Source organism: Pelophylax lessonae, assembly GCF_965119305.1.
Source record: "Pelophylax lessonae genome assembly, chromosome: 12".
Lineage (NCBI taxonomy): Eukaryota > Metazoa > Chordata > Amphibia > Anura > Ranidae > Pelophylax > Pelophylax lessonae.
Genome location: NC_138779.1, coordinates 126,757,275 through 126,777,386, shown reverse-complemented (window position 1 = coordinate 126,777,386; position 20,112 = coordinate 126,757,275).

Below are 20,112 nucleotides of genomic sequence, written 5' to 3'. Positions count from 1 at the left end.
ATATTCCTACCATCAACCCTCATCTGGGGCACAGCTGGCAATCCCTGCTACTTTGGGCTTCGTGCTTCCTGTTACCACCTTCAGGGACACCAAGCACTCAGCCGCAAGGAGAGCCCTCTCGGCATTTCGGCTTCAGGACCAGGTACGTGACAGGGATTGACCAGTGCATTCCAAAGGGAAATAAATTTAAAAGAGCAAAATTAAACCCTGGGTGGCTAAACTCCAACATAAAAATGCATATTAGTGCTAAAGGAAAGGCTTTCAAAAAATACAAGGCTGAGGGGACATCGGCAGCATTTAAGCATTACAAAGAGTGTAATAAGAAATGTAAAGATGAAATCAGGGCGGCTAAAATAGAACACGAGAGACATATAGCGGTAGAGAGTAAAAAGAACCCCAAGAAGTTCTTTAAGTATATAAACAGTAAGAAAGCGAGGTCAGAACACATTGGCCCCATAAAAGATGACAAAGGAAATATGGCCACTGAGGACAGGGAAAAGGCGGAAGTGTTTGTGACAGTATTCACCGTCACTGGAATTTAAAGACGGATAAGTCATGGGGCTAATGGAGTCTTGCCTCTATCCTAGAAGCTAAACCTTTATTCCTGTAAACTGTAAGGTACAGGAAGTCCACTCCTAATATGGGCATCCAGGAACTGGTAGAGACAGCATGGCTGCTAATCATTGAAGTGCTTTTGTCTAAAATAGGGTCTGAGACACCTTTTCCATTCACCTATTGTTAACTGTGCTAATGAGCCCACCTGTCTGTCTGTCTGCTTTAAGAGAAACTTATAGGAATGTGGATTAGATGCTAAGGGGGAGGGGGGATTGTCCCACATTGTATATTTTGTAGACTGTATGAGAGTGTAAAACTCTGTTCCTATTGGATGGTGAATATTATGTTCAGTCTTCAACAAGGTCCATCTGGGTGGTAACTTTGTGGGTAAAAACTGTATATAAGTCGTGTTCAATAAAGTTGTGCTGAGTTCATTCAACCTCAATCTAGAGTTCTGTCTCTCATTGGGGGATATGCTGCAAGGGATTGCTATGGTCCTCCATACTCCCTTAGAGAATCACTGGGCTCTTGTAAGAGCTTGTGTATAGCTTGTTCTGCTGCACTCTCTGGGGAAAGAGAGGTTCACCCACAGGAACCTGGAGCCTTGTCGTAGGTCCAGGGTGGGTAGGAAATTGCGAGACCCTAACCAAGCTGCGGCGGTTCGTGGGGTCTGAAGTGGTTACGGTGTCTGGTGGAGTGCTTGGAGCCCTCGGGAAGCACTAGGAGCATCTGTCAACGGAGGTACCCGGTCAGGGGTGCCCTGTTCTGTTACAGTGTTAAATAATTTCTTCTCTTCAGTCTTCACAAAAGAATCGGGGGGCTACACGAACCCAGCTTGTAAGGCCAAACTAAACAACACACCACAGGAAGTGCCGCCATGGCTAACTGAAGATAGACTTAGAACTAAACTTGAGAAACTTAACATAAATAAATCACCGGGACCGGATGGCTTGCACCCGAGGGTTATTAAAGAGCTCAGCCAGGTGATTGCCAGACCATTATTCTTCATCTTTAAGGATAGTTTACAGACGGGTATGGTGCCAGCAGATTGGAAAAAGGCCAACGTAGTACCAATATTTAAAAAGGGGCCGAGGTGTATCCCGGGTAACTATAGACCTGTCAGCCTAACATCTGTAGTCTGCAAGATTTTGGAGGGGATGTTAAGGGACCACATACAAGACTTTAGTAATGAAAACAGTATAATTAGTAGTAATCAGCATGGATTTATGAAAAATCGTTCTTGACAAACCAATCTATTAACCTTCTATGATGAAGTGAGCTGCCACCTAGATAAAGGTAAGCCTGTGGATGTGGTGTATCTGGACTTTGCAAAGGCCTTTGACACTGTTCCCCACAAACGCTTACTGTACAAACTAAGGAAGGTAAGTATGGACCATAAGGTGAGTACCTGGATAGAGAACTGGCTCCAGGGGAGAGTCCAGAGGGTGATGATTAATGGGGAATACTCAGATTGGGCGGGTGTGGAAAGTGGGGTCCCCCTGGGTTCGGTCCTGGGACCAATCCTGTTTAATTTATTCATAAATGATCTAGAGGAGGGGATATCGAGTAAAATCTCAGTATTTGCTGATGATACTAAACTAAGCATGCCAATATCTTCTATGCAGGATGTGGAAACCTTACAAGCGGACCTAAACAAAATAACGGGGTGGGCAACTACATGGCAGATGAGGTTTATTGTTGATAAATGTAAAGTAATGCACTTGGGGACCAGAAACCAGAAAGCAAGCTACTCACTAGGGGGGGAACCTCTGGGGGAGTCTAGGATGGAAAAAGACTTGGGGGTACTGGTTGACAGCAGGCTTGGCAGTGGCATGCAATGCCAAGCAGCTGCAAGCAAAGCCAACAGAATACTGCGATGTATAAAAAAGGGGATTCACTCCAGAAATAAAGAGATTATTCTCCCGCTCTACAAGACTCTGGTCCGGCCACATCTGGAGTATGCTGTCCAGTTCTGGGCACCGGTCCTCAGGAAGGATGTGCTGGAATTGGAAAGAGTCCAGAGAAGGGCAACAAAAATAATTAGGGGAATGGAGGACATCAGCTACGAGGAAAGACTACAAGCACTGAACTTATTCTCTCTAGAGAAGAGACGTTTGAGGGGGGATATGATATCAATGTACAAATACTGTACTGGCGACCCTAGCATAAAGAACAAACTATTCAGAGTAAGAAAATACAACAAGACACGTGGCCACTCACTAAAACTAGAGGAAAGGCGGTTTAGCCTTAAAATGCGTAAGGGGTTCTTCACTGTAAGAGCGGTAAGGATGTGGAATTCTCTTCCACAAGCAGTCGTATCAGCAGGGAGCATTGATAGTTTAAAAACGATTAGATGGGCACCTTAAAGACCACAACATACAGGGGTATAGAATGTACGGTTAAAAGCAAACACACACACACATCATAGGTTGAACTGGATGGACTGATGTCTTTTTTCAACCTCACTAACTATGTAACTATGTAAATAGCCAAATTTAAATTTGTATAAGAACACTGATAAGTGAACAGCGGCGCTCAAGTGTATAAACAAATACACATGGGAAAGGATTGCCACTACCTACTGCAAATAAACAAGCATTATATAAAAAGTGTGTCTAAATGTCATAAATTAATCATGACAGATATAGTTTAATCACCCTGTATGAAAATATTCAAACACACATATAAATCAAGAGTACAATGTGCAAAAAAGTCCATATAATACATGCAAAGAGTGCAGTACATGAAAGGGAAGCAATCCTTTAACCAAGATGAAACACCACACTGTTATTACACCAAGCAAATCAAATGTGAGGGGTTTGCGCTTAGGATCACTAGGTGCCAATAAATAAATAAAATATAAACCAAAATAAGCTGCTGCAGGTATAAAAGGTATTACCTTTCAAACAATGAAACAACTATGTACCTGCGCTGCTTGTGCTAAAAACACCTAATAAATATGTGTCAATAATAAAGTGCTAGTGCAAAGCTGTGCTGAGTGCAACCATAAAACCTGTGCATACAGATCAGATAAATATCAACCATGAATATCAATTATGAATAATAAAACATTCCATGTGAAAAAAAATGCGAAAATTATCATATGCATCAGAAAAAATTATGTATATAAAAATAAGTATATATAAAAAAAATCCATAAATTTCTATAATCTTCAACCAATATTCTTAAAGTGAAAAGTCTCTGTGCTCATTCAAGTGCTTTGTGCTCGATAAATAAATGAATAATAAAGTGCCAGTGCTCAGTCTAGGTGAGATAGTGCTCCCCTCTCGGTTCCCCACTCACCAGAAGCTGGATATAAAATTGTTTAGGCGTTTTTATATCCAGCTTCTGGTGAGTGGGGAACCGAGAGGGGAGCACTATCTCACCTGGACTGAGCACTGGCACTTTATTATTCATTTATTTATCGAGCACAAAGCACTTGAATGAGCACAGAGACTTTTCACTTTAAGAATATTGGTTGAAGATTATAGAAATTTATGGATTTTTTTATATATATACTTATTTTTATATACATAATTTTTTCTGATGCATATGATAATTTTCGCATTTTTTTTCACATGGAATGTTTTATTATTCATAATTGATATTCATGGTTGATATTTATCTGATCTGTATGCACAGGTTTTATGGTTGCACTCAGCACAGCTTTGCACTAGCACTTTATTATTGACACATATTTATTAGGTGTTTTTAGCACAAGCAGCGCAGGTACATAGTTGTTTCATTACACCAAGCACCTCGCCCCATAAGATGTAAATTCATTAAAGTTTTTTGCCTTACACTCTCGTGTATGGCAGTAAAGTGGTTTACCCACACGGGGTAATGAAACCAACCAAGGGACCTCCGCCTCTGCCGTTACAGATTTAACCAGCCCGTATACATCGGGGACAAGGAAAAAGCTCCACTAGTACAGTATGTTTAACATATTGAACAGTTTATTCAAAACTTTACACATTGCACTTGCATGTAAAACATTAAAAACAAGCATGGGATAAAAACTCCTAGGGCCTTGCAGTGATAAGGTCTAAATATCAGGGTGATATCTCACCGCACTTGGGACCTCGCTTGGGACATTACCACCGATTACCGTACAGCCACGTCCCGATATATATGGACTTTGCAAAAGCTTTTGACACAGCTCCCCACACATGGTTAATGTGTAAATTTAGGTGGTTGTAATCCTTAGACATGAAATACGAACAAAGCATATCCCTCTATAGTGTGTTCTTGTCTCATTTAAAAGCACCAAGTGTCATTTCTGTCTGCAGCTTTGTTCCTCTGCTATCAGTATGAATCACTGATGACAAGTTTTCCTGACATATTTTGGTAAAAAAAAAAAAAAAAAAAAATCAGTATATACAGTATATCATTTAGTTTGTGTGAAAGTTATAGAGTCTACAAACTATGGTATACAGTATATCAGGCATCACTAAATGGTGGACTGCGGTCTAAAAACGGACCGAATGACAGTCGTATCCGGACTGAGGATCTGACACTTAGCAGCCTGGGTATCCTCTCCCGACTGACATCCTCCTTCCCCTGCTGCCACAAAATGTATCCTAGTATAGCAGGTATAAGGCAGAAGGCGCAGCATGTCTAGACAGAAGGTGGGACATGTGGGATGTGCTTTTTAAATTAACAAGCCAGTGATTTATTGCTAGGATGTGGGGAGGTCCTAGCAATCAATCACCTGCCTGCTAATATAAAAAGCATGTCCTGCCCTCTGTCCAGACCTTCTACCTACTGGGTAAGGTAGGGTCGGAAAGTTAAGAGGAGTGTTGTGATTGACAGGGGGAAATGTAATGTAAGGGAGAGGGCATTCATATAAAGGGGACAGGATTGCAAGGAAGGTGTCACGGGGTACGTGGCAGAGCCTGATGTAAGAGGAGTGGCTTACCGGGTAACTGGCATGGCACAGGTACACCAGAGGAGCAGAGTCTAAGTGTTAGCCGGTTTTCACCAGGGCCCCAGATGGTGGGGATGGACTTGGCTGCTTGCTAACACCAGGTCGCGGTCCCCCGAATTCCCTGGGTGAGCCAGGAGCAGGTCCAGGACCAATAGCCGGTAGCAGGTAAACAGATCAGGACAAGGCAGGAGAATCGTCAGGACAAGCCAAGGTAAGGCAGGCAGCAGGTAATCAGAATCCAAAGACAAGCCGGGTCAGGTAAACAGGAACAGCAGATATAAACAGGCACAGGATACAGGAACGCGGATGATCACATAGCAATGACTCAGAGTGATCACTGGCTTTAAATAGGCCGTTTGGCGCCAAAAGCGGATTTCGTGCGCATGCGCGTTCGCGCGTTCGTGCCAACACAAGATAGCCGCAAAATACCCAAGGTAGCCTCAGCGCAGGCGCATGCGCATAGGCGTTCACTGGTTAGTATTGAGTCCCTGACAGAAGGAAGGGGGGCTGTGAAGGGCACCAGTATACAAAAAAAGTGGGGGCTGTAAAGAGGACTGGGATACAAAGAAGGGGGGCTGTGAAGTGGACTGGGGTTCAAGGAACAGTGGCTGTGAAGTGGACTGGGGTGCAAGTAAGGGGGGACTGTAAAGGGGACTGAGATGCAAGTAAGGGGGGGCTTTGAAGGTGACTTGGATACAAGGAGGGTTGCTGTAAAGGGGACTGAGGTGAAAGAAAGGGGGGCTGTGAAGGGGACTGGGATTCAAGTAAGGGGGGCTGTGAAGGGGATTGGGATGCAAGGAAGAGGGGCTGAGGACACTGATGTAAACGGTGGAGGTCTGTGATGTAAAGTTTGTGTGGGGGCTGTGATGTGAAGGGGGACAGAGGACATTTAGGTAAAGGAAGCACTGTGATGTAAAGTGGGGCTGTGATATAAAATGGGGGGGCTTTGATGTAAAGGGGGCTGTGATGTAAAGCAGGTACTATAACGTAAAGAAGGAGCTGTATTGTAAAGTGGGGTGCTTTGCTGTAAAAGGGATGCTATATGGTAAAGGGGGTGGTGCAGTGATGTAAAGGGGGGGCACTATAATGTAAATGGGGGCTGTATTTAAATGGAGGTCAAGTGAGGTGTAAAGGAGGGGCTGTGATTTAAAGGAAAGGACTAATGACAATGATGTAAAGGGGAAATTGTAATGTAAGGGGGTGGGGCTGTGATGTGAAGACATGAGATTCGGACCTCTGCTGGATGGAAATTTTAATCCATTAATTTTGATTTAATTCAATTTAATTCAATACCCCCGGTATATATATATTTTAAAAATGATATCCAGTCCTGATATTCTGACTGCCTATTTCAATTGTCGAGGCCTTCAAATGACAGGACAGTACAAATAACCCCCAAATTAAAAAATAGGCAATCCAGGGTATTTAGTAAGAGGCATGGTGAATTTTTGTAATTTGCTTGCCACAATTCTTTGGAAAATGATGGAATAAAAACACTTTATTTATCATAAAATTGTCATTTTAACAATTTATTTCTCACACACAGCATAGGCATGTGGGCAGGTGCAGCGTGATGCGGCGGCAGTAAATACACAGACTCCGGTTGTAGAGAACAGAACATGTATTAAAGCAGAATCCGGCAATTCACCTGACCGAGAACACATGGCATGTAACAGAAATGTGCAGCATAGCAGGTCTCAGATGTGCCGACAGCATCGGTCTTCAGGGGCGCAATGTGGCCTGGTCAGTCTGAACCCAAATGGGGAGGTCTGCAGGAAGGACAGCATGTCTTTGCCTACTCATCTGGAACCTCTCCCTGCCCCTAATCACTGCCTCTACGTCAGATAGATGACTTGTCCTTAGACTACCCACATGTGAAATGAGCACTAAGCCTGGGAGCCAGGGCCTTAAATAGGCTTTGCCTGACCCAAGATGGCTGCTAGAGTCACATGGGGTTGCAGCATCCAATCAGCTTTCCCAGTGGCCCTGGAAACCATAGAGAAACCATGCTCCTTTTGACTTTCTCTCCCCCTGCAATGCTGCTGCAGTTGTGTGCCACCTGCAGTAGAGAAAGTAGACTGCACCTGCCTACAGGCATACATACGACACCCCAAAAAACATACTGCTACTCTTCCCAAATAAGAAGATACCAAATGTAAGAGACAATTTCATAGCCTAAGAGCCCGGAGGGACCCAAAATCCAAGGAGCACCTTCTGTATTTTTTTTAGGGGCATACAGTGGGTACGGAAAGTATTCAGACCCCCTTAAATGTTTCACTCTTTGTTATATTGCAGCCATTTGCTAAAATCATTTAAGTTCATTCTTCTTCCTCATGAATGTACACATAGCACCCCATACTGACAGAAAAACACAGAATTGTTGACATTGTTGCAGATTTATTAAAAAAGAAAAACTGAAATATCACATGGTCCTAAGTATTCAGACCCTTTGCTCAGTATTTAGTAGAAGCCCCCTTTTGATCTAATACAGCCAGGAGTCTTTTTGGGAAAGATGCAACAAGTCTTTCACACCTGGATTTGGGGATCCTCTGCCATTCCTCCTTGCAGATCCTCTCCAGTTCTGTCAGGTTGGATGGTAAACGTTGGTGGTCAGCCATTTTTAGGTCTCTCCAGAGATGCTCAATTGGGTTTAAGTCAGGGCTCTGGCTGGGCCATTCAAGAACAGTCACGGAGTTGTTGTGAAGCCACTCCTTCGTTATTTTAGCTGTGTGCTTAGGGTCATTGTCTTGTTGGAAGGTAAACCTTCGGCCCAGTCTGAGGTCCAGAGCACTCTGGAGAAGGTTTTGGTCCAGGATATCCCTGTACTTGGCCGCATTTATCTTTCCTTCAATTGCAACCAGTCGTCCTGTCCCTGCAGCTGAAAAACACCCCCACAGCATGATGCTGCCACCACCATGCTTCACTGTTGGGACTGTATTGGACAGGTGATGAGCAGTGCCTGGTTTTCTCCACACATACCGCTTAGAATTAAGGCCAAAAAGTTATATTTTGGTCTTATCAGACCAGAGAATCTTATTTCTCACCATCTTGGAGTCCTTCAGGTGTTTTTTAGCAAACTCCATGCGGGCTTTCATGTGTCTTACACTGAGGAGAGGCTTCCGTCGGGCCACTCTGCCATAAAGCCCCGACTGGTGGAGGGCTGCAGTGATGGTTGACTTTCTACAACTTTCTCCCATCTCCTGACTGCATCTCTGGAGCTCAGCCACAGTGATCTTTGGGTTCTTCTTTACCTCTCTCACCAAGGCTCTTCTCCCCCGATAGCTCAGTTTGGCCGGACAGCCAGCTCTAGGAAGGGTTCTGGTCGTCCCAAACGTCTTCCATTTGAGGATTATGGAGGCCACTGTGCTCTTAGGAACCTTAAGTGCAGCAGAAATCTTTTTGTAACCTTGGCCAGATCTGTGCCTTGCCACAATTCTGTCTCTGAGCTCTTCAGGCAGTTCCTTTGACCTCATGATTCTCATTTGCTCTGACATGCATTTTGATCTGGAAGGTCTTATATAGAGAGGTGTGTGGCTTTCCTAATCAAGTCCAATCAGTATAATCAAACACAGGTGGACTCAAATGAAGGTGTAGAACCATCTCAAGGATGATCAGAAGAAATGGAAAGCACCTGAGTTAAATATATGAGTGTCACAGCAAAGGGTCTGAATACTTAGGACCATGTGATATTTCAGTTTTTATTTTTTAATAAATCTGCAACAATGTCAACAATTCTGTGTTTTTCTGTCAGTATGGGGTGCTATGTGTACATTCATGAGGAAGAAGAATGAACTTGAATGATTTTAGCAAATGGCTGCAATATAACAAAGAGTGAAAAATTTAAGGGGGTCTGAATACTTTCCGTACCCACTGTATATTACGTTTATAATTTCCTGGCTATCCATCAAACTTTTTGGAGGCCCTAGAGCACCAGGACCCCTAGTGCATTATCCGAGGAAAAAAGGAATTTAATAATATGAAAAGCAACCAATAAAATGCATACTTACAAAGGTGCACAAGTATACAGCACGTACATGGAAGAATGATAAGAGGTAGAACATCTAAGTATTTCGGCAGCCACACATACACACGCTAGCGCACCCCTTTATTCAGAGCTATTCCCCCTGAGTATGGTGATACTTACACAGCCTAACCACATAGAGGGACCCAACATCCAAAGGATACCTTAAAGTGATTGTAAAGTCGCATTTAAAAAAAAATACCAATTTATAACATTTTATACTTACCTCCTGTGTGCAGTTGGTTTTGCACATGCCAGTCTGGATCCTCCCCTTCTTGGGTCCCTCGCTGCTGCTCCTGGCCCCTCCCTCCTATTGAGTTCCCCCACAACGAGCAGCTTGCTATGGGGGCACCTGAGCCGAACTGCAGCTCTGTGTGGCTATTTATACACAGAGCTGCTGTTCTGCCCTGCCTCCTCTCTCTCCTGATTGGCTATCTGACTTTGATTGACAGCAGTGGGAGCCAATGGCACTGCAGCTGTGCCTCAGCCAATCCTGCATGGTCAAGGGACCCGTGGTCACCGCTGGATAGAAATGGGGCTCTAGTAGTAGGGGGGGCTGGGGGGGCTGCATTACACAGAAGGCTTTTTATCTTAATGCATATATGCATTAAGATAAAAAAAAACCTTCTGCCTTTACAACTCCTTTAAGTCTTTTACTGGTATGTACTGCAAGGTTTGCTTAAAGTAACCATGAAAACAAGTGGAAATCCAAACTTTACCATAAGTCACATTTGAAAACAGGTAAACTATAACTCCAGAATAATCATTTTTTAATTTGTTTTCAATAGAGCGGAGAGGGGTTGGAATCTCTGAAAAAAATGTTTAATGTCTCCCTGTTGGGGAGATCTATCCCCACCTATTTGTCCAGGGGACCATTATCACCTGTGGAGAAAGTGGAGGGAAATCTAAACTTTTACAGGTTTTACTGAATGGGAGTAGAGAAAATACGTTCGAATTGAGACACTTTTACTGGTAAAAACTGTCAGAAGTGGGATTTCTCCTCGTTTTAACTCATTATTTTATTTTTGGATACAGGAAGTGCAGTTAAAACTCACTAGTGTTGACACAGACAGTAGTTCAATCCCTTTCCCATTCTATCCATAATGAAAACAAAATGTTTTGGCTGAAGTATGGACTATTCAGGGGGCTTGGCAGAGCTCACCTGAATGGATAAATAGGCCAGCTTAGCTTTTGCTGGAACGCAGGAGGGGAGCCTAAAACTGGCAATACACTAGCAGATCTTTGAAAAATAGGTTTATTATGAACATTTGTACGAAATCATTTTTAGTACAATCGAAGACTTGGCAAATGTTGTTTAAGACTATATTAAAATTTTGCTTTTGAAAATGGATTTTGGAATGAACAGGCTTTCCCAAACAAAAACCACATACACTGTTAGGAATTAGTTAATTTGAGAAGAATTTTCTTGTCACTATGGTTGAAAACAAATGTCATTTTGATCTTACTAATAATTAGAAAATTGAACAAATGGTCCTAAAACAAAAAAAAAATTGACCAAACGTGTACTAGTGTATGGTTAGCTTAAGTTTAGAATGGGCCACAGTGGACTACAGGAGAAGAAGAAGCCAGAGAAGCAGCAACAGAATAAAGAAAGTACAGGAGGAACTAAAGAAGGGCACAACCAAAGAATTAATGGGTTACAGAAATCCCATCAATTGCCCATCATCAACTGTACATAAAATGGGTTAGCAATTCATGGATTAACCAATGAGTGACTGGTTGGGCAAACCAACAGCAGGTAGGTTCCTATCTCATTCAAATATGGTCAGTCAACCAAACACTACTGTGTTTTAAATTTTCAGTGTTTCTCCAGGTACAATGTGAAGTACAGACACTGGTAAAGAAGGTTGGTTAAGGAGTTCCATATTGTTCCTGCACTAATGCTGACAGCAACAGGTGTCAAACTTTCACTTTTAGTTGAAAACCCCTTAAAAAACTTCTGATGAGTTTTGGACAGGGTATGAACCAGAATAAAACTTGAAGGCTAGTTCACACCTGTGCGACCGTGCACGCTGCAATTTGCATGGACACGAGAGCTCATTCATTTGAATAAGCTGCCATGCCCTGCGACACTCAAGAAATAAATTCCTGCACTATTTTTTAAATCTCAGCCTACACGGGAACAGAGGCTACCAGTACAGGTACGATTTCCAATGCAGGCGGCGTGCCATTAGGATTAATGGCACCCACCCGTGGGTCTCGCATTTCTCTGTGTGGGTGGTTGCGGCTGCTGATATTTGTGCGGATCCCGCAGCAGTACCACTTGCACAGATGTGAGCCTAGCCTAAGTATATTATGTATAAATGTTATCTTTGCCTGCTCTGTAAGGCCCCTGTTCAAACTATGCCATTTGGAATCACAGGCGGAATCACTGCAATTCTGCTTGCGATTCCTAATCATAGCAAGATGCGCGTTTGGGTGCCATTATTCTTAATGTCACCCCAAATACGGTGCGATTCTGACACAAGACAGGATAACGTAGAAATTGCAGCAATACATGGGGTTAAACGTCCCGTTAAGCTTGTCCCTGAAAAGGGAGCAGGAGCTTATTTTGGATTAAAAACCCACATAGGGCAGCCTAATAAAGAGAATGAGCTCCCCTATATGCGACACGCGGAATTATGCGAAAACCGTACAACAAAAATTACGAGCAAGAACGCTTGTTCCTGCTACGCAATATGTGAATGGGGCCTTTTAAACTTTTACTTTTGCAATTAGAGCTTTGGACCAAATGGTTTTCAATCGGGATTTCTAGGAAAGTGCTTATGTACACAGCAGCACCATAATCTGTAGCCATAAGGTTATCATTGAGCTACTTTTATTTCTCATCAGTTATATGTTTTTCATTAATTATGAATCACATATACAATTATTTATTCATAATAATATAATACATTGACCCATAAATTGCCAGGGATCTCAAGCATAAAGTAAACATTTTATGAAGTGCTAAATTACAAATGCTGATGGAAACAGATTGCTGAAATTCATATGGTAGATTCTCTATTGAGTCAATTGATGTGGGAGATATAAAAAAACAAAAGGAGAAAACATTTGTCTATCAGGGCTCTTTCCAAGAGACACCATGACTTTGTCCATACAGGGGTAGGTGGCAGTGTCTACAGGGTGCATGGGGTCAATATTAAGTAATGCAAAGATTTCAGAGGTCAGGATTCTGTAACACCAAATTCAGGGGGCAGGATTGAATGAAACACAGAATTCTGAAATCAGGATTAAATAATGCACAGAGTTCAGGGGTCAGAATTAAGTAACGCACAGAGTTTAGGGGTCAGTATTAGGTAACACACAGTGTTCAGGGGTCAGGATAATGTAACACACAGTGTTCAGGGGCCAGGATAATGTAACACACAGTGTTCAGGGGCCAGGATAATGTAACACACAGTGTTCAGGGGTCAGAATTAAGAAAAGCAGAGAGTTCAGGAGTCAGGATTAAGTAACGCAGAAAGTTCAGGTGTCAAGGATAAAAAAAGCACAGTGTTCCGGGGTCAGGATTAGGTAATACACAGAGTTCAGGCGTCAGGATTAAGTAATGCAAAGAGTTCAGGGGGCACGATTATGTAACACACAGAGTTCATGGGTCAGGATTAGGTCATGCACAGAGTGCAGGAGTTAGGATTAAGTAACGCAGAAAGTTCAGGGGTCAAGATTAAATAATGCATAGTTTTCAGAGGTCGGGATTAGGTAATGCACAGTGTTCAGGGGTCAGGATTAAGTAATGCGCAGAGATCGGGGGTCAGGATTAAGTAATGCGCAGAGATGAGGGGTCAGGATTAAGTAATGCATAGAGTTCAGAGCTCACAATTAAGTAATGCGCCAAGTTCAGGGGTCAGTACTGAGTATTCAGGAATAAGGGTTAGCTATCGCACAGAGTTTAGGAGACAGGATTAAGTAGAGTACAGGGGTCAGGACTAAGTAATGCATAGAGATGAGCAGTCAGGATTAAGTAATGCACAGTTGAGGGTCAGGTCAGGAGTGAGTAACTCTCAGATTATGGCTTGTGTCTTGGTCATCCCCTGTATTTACTGGGGGCCAGTCAGTGTGGTTTAAACATTGCAGTGCACAACCTCCAACTGGTCATACTGTGCAAGTGTCAATCCACAATGGCGGATGGCTGGAGTGGCCTGCACATGCAGAGCAACACAGGTCATTGGCACCATTTTTAAACTAACATTTACACAGTATGACAAGTTTCAACCTGGTTTCCAGTGCTGGAGTCCTGGGGATGTATGACAATGTGGACTTTCTCCTGGAAACAGCGATGAATGGTAACCTTAATATAAGGGTCAACTGAAAGTGTTGCCACATCGCATTGCAAGTCATCTGCTCTATGTGCAGTTCGCTTCAGTGCAATTAATTGTAAATGGCACCCCAATGCATTGTAAAGTAGGATTAAGTACACAACAACATACATACTGTGCACATGAATGGGCTGCCGCAATGCAACGCATGTTAAGGCATGCCGCAACATGCGTAATTGCATATACATTAACGCACCACAGCAGGCCCTAATGGAGCAGGGCTTCCAGGTATAGGGGAATATGTGACTTCCCACCCACTAAACCCAAACCTTGTCACCTTCAGGTAGGTGCAAAGAAGTCATCTACCCAGGTGAACTCTAAAACCATGCAACACCAGAGATTTTTTTAGAGTGAACCCCTGCAGCAGGGAGGCAACAAAGGAAGACACACTGATGAGTGTACTTTGTTGAGGGGTGTGGGTTATAGCAGGTGCTTTAAAGTCTTCTTATGGCAGAGGCAAACATAGTCAGGGTGAGCCGTCACCCCCTTTAATTTTAATCCACGTACCTTGCACAAAAAGCGTTCCTTATGCAGCTCAAGCATGGTATTAAATGCACCATATGCGGGTGAAATAAGTAACTGAACAATGTTTTACTTTATTTTCATATTTAGCAAGTTTATGTGATTTCGCACAATAATTGTATTAGCAGACTATTGCACTAAAACACTATACATTTTTTTTCCTTGGAACAGCTATACTATAGCATGCCATTAGGACCACTGTGTTTAGATGACTCTGTTACAAGCCACTAAAGTTTCTTGTGTCACTACAACCACTTAGTGCAGATCTTGCCCCTGAAGCCACTGTATGCAATTCAACTGACACAGGACTGCAATAGTCATATCATATCACAAATGCAATCAGTAACATACTTGCCATCTGTCCTGGATTTGCCAGGACAGTCATGTTTTTCACTAAATTGTCCTGCAATGGCTGCGTCCTGGCCAGCATCCCATAATCAGGGCCGCGCAGACAGCTGAAGCTTCTTATTGGGCTAAATAAACAATCCAGAATGAAATTGTTCCCCTCTACCTTCCAGGAGCAGTTTCTGGTGCTTTACAGTGGTTTGAAAAAAATAAAATAAAAACAGAGGCAGAATATGTTACTATGCAGGCGGGATGTGTATTGTGCTGATTCCAGGCACTTACGTATAACATCACATGAAGAGAAAGGGGTGGGTGGGGATCGGTGTAGTACACATCCCACCCACACAAGCAGCAGCAATAAAATGCTCTGCCTCTGGGGGTTCTTCCTGAACCCCTGCAGAGCACTGGAAACTGCTGGTAGAGATTTAATTTCAGATTGTATATTTATGTAGCACCCTCTAGCTAGGTGCTAGTGTACATAGTAGTTAGTGTAAGAAAATTTGGCCTGGCTGAGAGCCAGGCCTGGATTGAATCAGGGCTGTGTGATTTAGGGAGGCTGGATGACTCAGCAAGCAACATCTCTGGTGAATCCTCCTGCTTTCTGGAACCTTGGAGAAGCTTTCAGATGCAGTAGGGAGGAGTCTTGAAGGAGCTGCTTGGAGCATGGATCAGGGCCCCAGCCAATCCCCAGCAAAGGGGGCTGGAAGGCAGCAGGACCTCATAAATACTCATGGGTTATGCCAGCAAGGGTGGAACGTGGAGTGGAACATGGAGAAGGAGTGCTAAGGAGGCTGTTGGTGTGCCCTCCCAAGGCGCCCCCTAGTCTGGGGGTGGTGACCTCGGGCCTGGGGCTCGGGTGCTGGAGAGACCCTCTACACCACATGGAGGAAATCCTTCCTGGAGGCATGGGAGCAATGAGAGGACTGAGGGAGCAGGTTAGCACGTCTAGCTGACTCCAGAGGAGTCATCTGGGTGGGCTGATCAGTAAGCAGTCTAGGGGAACTGTGGAGTCAGTCTGGGAGGACTGTGGAGAAGTAGCCAGGAGGGCTAGTGAAAGGGGCAGCTGCAGCCAGGCTGGCTGGCAGTGCCTGAAGAAGTGGTGCTAGGATCAATAGTAACAGGAGGAAAGTAGACTGGACACTGAACTTTGCTACACAACAAAAGAGGCCTAGGGTCTGTGCCTGTAAGAGCCCATTCACATTAGCGCGACTTGTCAGGCGACTTGTCAGCCTGACAAGTCGCGGTATGTCGCGGTCCATTGATTAGCACAGGACCCGTTCTAATAGGAGCGACACAAGTCGCTCCGACTTAGAAAAAGGGTCCTGTACTACTGCAAGTCGCGCCGAAGTCGTGGTGCACGCGACTTCACAGGTCGCCCCCGAAGTCGTGTCGCCTCAATGTGAATGGGCTCTAAAATTGTTTTCGATTTTCCAGAATCACTAAAAGTGTTCCAGCTGAGTCTGTTTTTGCAAGCAAGTGAGTGCTGGAGGAAGAAGAGAAGTGTATATAGAGACTGTATATAGCTGTATATAGGAAGAGTTGTCCCTGAAGAGTTTCTGAAGTCAAGTGGGCATCCCATAATACCCCTATTCCCCATCCAAGTTTATTCCCCTAAATAAAACAAAAAAAAACAAAGCATTAAGGCCTCTTTCACATTTTTTTTGCACTTTTTTTTTTTTTTTTTACGGACATGGATGACACTTGTGTCATCCGGTCCGTATGTCCGCATATCATCCCATCCGTTTGCGGATGATATACGGACATAATGTTAGTCTATGGGGATTGCGGATATCAGCGGATGACACCGCTGACATCCGATTTTGCATCAGTTCCGTTTTTTTAACGGAGGAAAAATAGGGTTCTGTTCCGTTCCAAAAAACTGAACAGAACTGAAAGGACAAAAATCGGATGTCAGCGGATGGTCATCCGCTGACATCCACAATCCCATTGACAAGCATTATGTCCGTATATCACCCGCAAACGGATGGGGTGATATACGGACATACGGAACGCCTGTGTGAAAGAGCCCTAAAACTGTTCTTTGACTCAAGTGTGCCTGTAAAGATTTGGTGTGCCTGGCTGTGCAGGGTGGGGTATCTAATTTGTACTTGCAACTCCTTAGGGGGTGCGCTACATTTAGTTCAATGACAACATGCCAGAACACGTAAGATCTGTGACAGCAGTTTCCCTGTGCTGCTCTGCTTGAATGCAGGCAGGAGGGTTTTGTTTAGCTAAGAAAACCCCTCCAAAAGACTCTGGAGATGAATGAAATAATTTGCCTGGACCTGAAAATCAGGACGTAACTGAAGAATTGTTAAAAACTGTTTAAAACAAGTACATATGATACACTTTTTTAAATGAATTTACTAATGCTAGTAGCATAAGGATTAAAATAGTCAATGTTGATTGAGAGAGTTTAGTTCCGCTTTAAAGAGACTACTGTTGTAGTATAACAAATACATCAATAATTTTACCAATAAACAATACCTTCTTGGCAGTATTTCTGTCCTTATTATAATAAATATTTATTTATCATAATTTTTATCATAATTTATCTTAATTACGCGTTTTCAATGCGTTCCAGTGCATTTTCCCCCTTCCTTTATCTTTCATCTCAATTCAGGACATGTGCATTCTGATGTGTTATTTACAGGGGCGTACCGTGGGATTGGCCAGAACGGCGCCCGCCAGGGGCGCAGGCCATGGGGGGGGGGGCTGAAAAACACTGGCAGTGTAGTGTTGAAACAGTGACTTACTGCTCCTCCCAGTCCTCTGTTCAGCCTGCGCCCCCCGGCTGGCGCCCCCCCCCCCCACTCCGCTCTAATCCCGGAAGCCGCCCGCCCGGAGCTCGCTGTCCACTGTCCAGACTGTCTGTGACTGTGTGTGTCGGAGGCTCAGGGCGATGGGTGGGCAGGCGGCTACCCTCGTCACAGGGCTCCGCCCACACAACCTCGTCATCAGCAAGCTCCTAGCTCCAGGCTCAGCAGGCTGCCGGTGGTGGAGGATGAATGGTGAATGCTGCACACTCTCTGCCAGTGAGTGACGGAAGCTTAGCTGGCTGGCTCCCAGGTACCATTAGAACCTATAGAATATATATATATATATATATATATATATATATATATATATATATACAGGATGTGGTCTCTATACTGCACTATATATATATATATATATATATATGTAGAGGAGGCCACATTGTGTGTGTGTGTATATATATATACATATATATATATATATTTATAGTGCAGTATAGAGGACGCCATATCCTGTGTGGATATATTATATATATATATATATATATTGTGAGGGATTAGCTCGGTGGTAGGCGTATGGGTGACCCCTTTGGGGGTGCGTTTTCACAGAGATAGCCGATTAGAGGTTGAAAAACAAGACTGATTTATTCATGCAATTTACTTAACACAATTGCAAGCATCAAAACAGCCAAAATAAAATAAAAGACAAAATAAATCCTTGCCTCTGTGGGCGGCTACCTTCTCACAGCTGGAACCTACCTAAGAAGTCTTTCCAACCTACTGTTGGGCCGACACTGCTGATCCTACAGCAGACACTCAAATGTCCATTTGTTTGCTTTTCACACAGCACAAACATTGTCCATTGAACATGTCCCTTTGTTTTCTTTCACACAGCACATGTTCATTTATAACAGGATCCTTTACTCTTCAGATTCTTCACATGGAACACAGTTCATTTAACAGGTCCCTTTACTCTTCACACTCTTCACATGGAACACTTCTCTTCACACTCTTCACATGGAACACTTTGTCTTCTCACCTTTGAGACGTCTTCACTCGTGGTTACCCTCCTTAGCTTCACATCGCTTTAGGGGGTCTTCTCCCATGCTCACCAGCTTGTCGGGAGGCACACATCCGACTGTCCCCCTCTCCCAGCCCACACGGCGACAGGCGGCAGCAGTCCTTCTCCCATGCCCACACGGCGTCGGGAGGTACACGTATGTCTGTCCTCCTCTCCCAGCCTACACGGCGACAGGAAGCAGCACTCAATAGATTTTCTCTGGACAAATTATAGAGTCCTTGATCTCCTCATTCTGAACAGCTGAATGGTTTTCAACTTCCTGCTGGCTCTCTCTGCAGCCAACACCCTATAGTATCAGTGAACTTTCAAAGCAGGTGGGAATGTGTCTCCTCTCAGTGACTACATTCCCAGATTTACCTGACTTCCTGTCACATACCCCCCCCTCTTGTTTCAACCCTAGGGTTGGGACACATATTTCCAGGCACGCATGTGTCAGGCACTGCTGACTCACTGATAAGCCTCCTATTATCCTCAAGCTTCCGGATGAAACTGTTTTGTCATCTTCATTGACAGATTTCTCATAAATGCCACACAGTTTGTCTCTCATCTCATATACACATTCTTCAACTGCATTTTTGGCATCATTTTGCTCCTTCTCGTTTCTGTCATCTTCATTGACAGCTTTCTCATAAATGTCAGACAGCTTGTCTCTCATAACCGTCTGTCCAATCCACCATGGAGGACCGTGATCCATAGGCAACTCAATTGGGCTAGTCTTAATGTCTTCAACATTCTTAAGACGCCTCTCTCTGCAATCCATAAATGTTTTCCACAAAACTTTGAGAACCTTTGCTTCACTAAGCTTTGTTCCAAGTAGGGACTCTTGACATCCCTCTGTGACTTGAGTTGCCTCTCCATACATCTGTACACAATCATTGACTTTTTGTTGTAAAAGGGAATGATCTTCCTTCTTGAGCTTTGCTTGCTCTAAGATGCTGTGCAGAGGATTTTCCAATTGAGACAACAGGCTGTCACACATTTCTTCAAAGTGACCCCTGTTCCTTTTCCCAGAGATATCAATATCATTCACCAAACATTTCATATTCATAGGCAGATCGGAAGCATTTGCACTCATCAACTTCTTAAACTTTTCGCCCTCCTGAGCGAGTCGCAGTAAAGGCCTACTATTTGATTTGATATTCAGTTTATATTTCTTGCCAAACTCTTCACAGAAGTAGTCAACCAGAACATCAACTTTCCTTACACCAACATAGGGGTTAAAGGCAACAACACAGTTGAACCCAGCGATCTGGGTGGTATCCATTATAGACCTCCTCTCTGCATCAGTGAAGAAGCATGGAACTGCAACACATTCTTTTACAGGTTTCTTCAATGCACTTTCTGCTGAACTATTTGACCGCTCAAGGTCACCTAGTTCTTTTTCTCTATCTGAATTCCACATGGAATGCATCTCAAGATCACGATCAAACTTCTGCCACCCGTCTTTCACCAGTTCCATTTTGGAAACACTCCCTGAAAGGCACTTATTCATTTGCTTCACGTTTTCACCAACAGCCTTAGTTTTCCCCACTAGGTTTTCAGCCTGAACTGAGAAATCATCACAT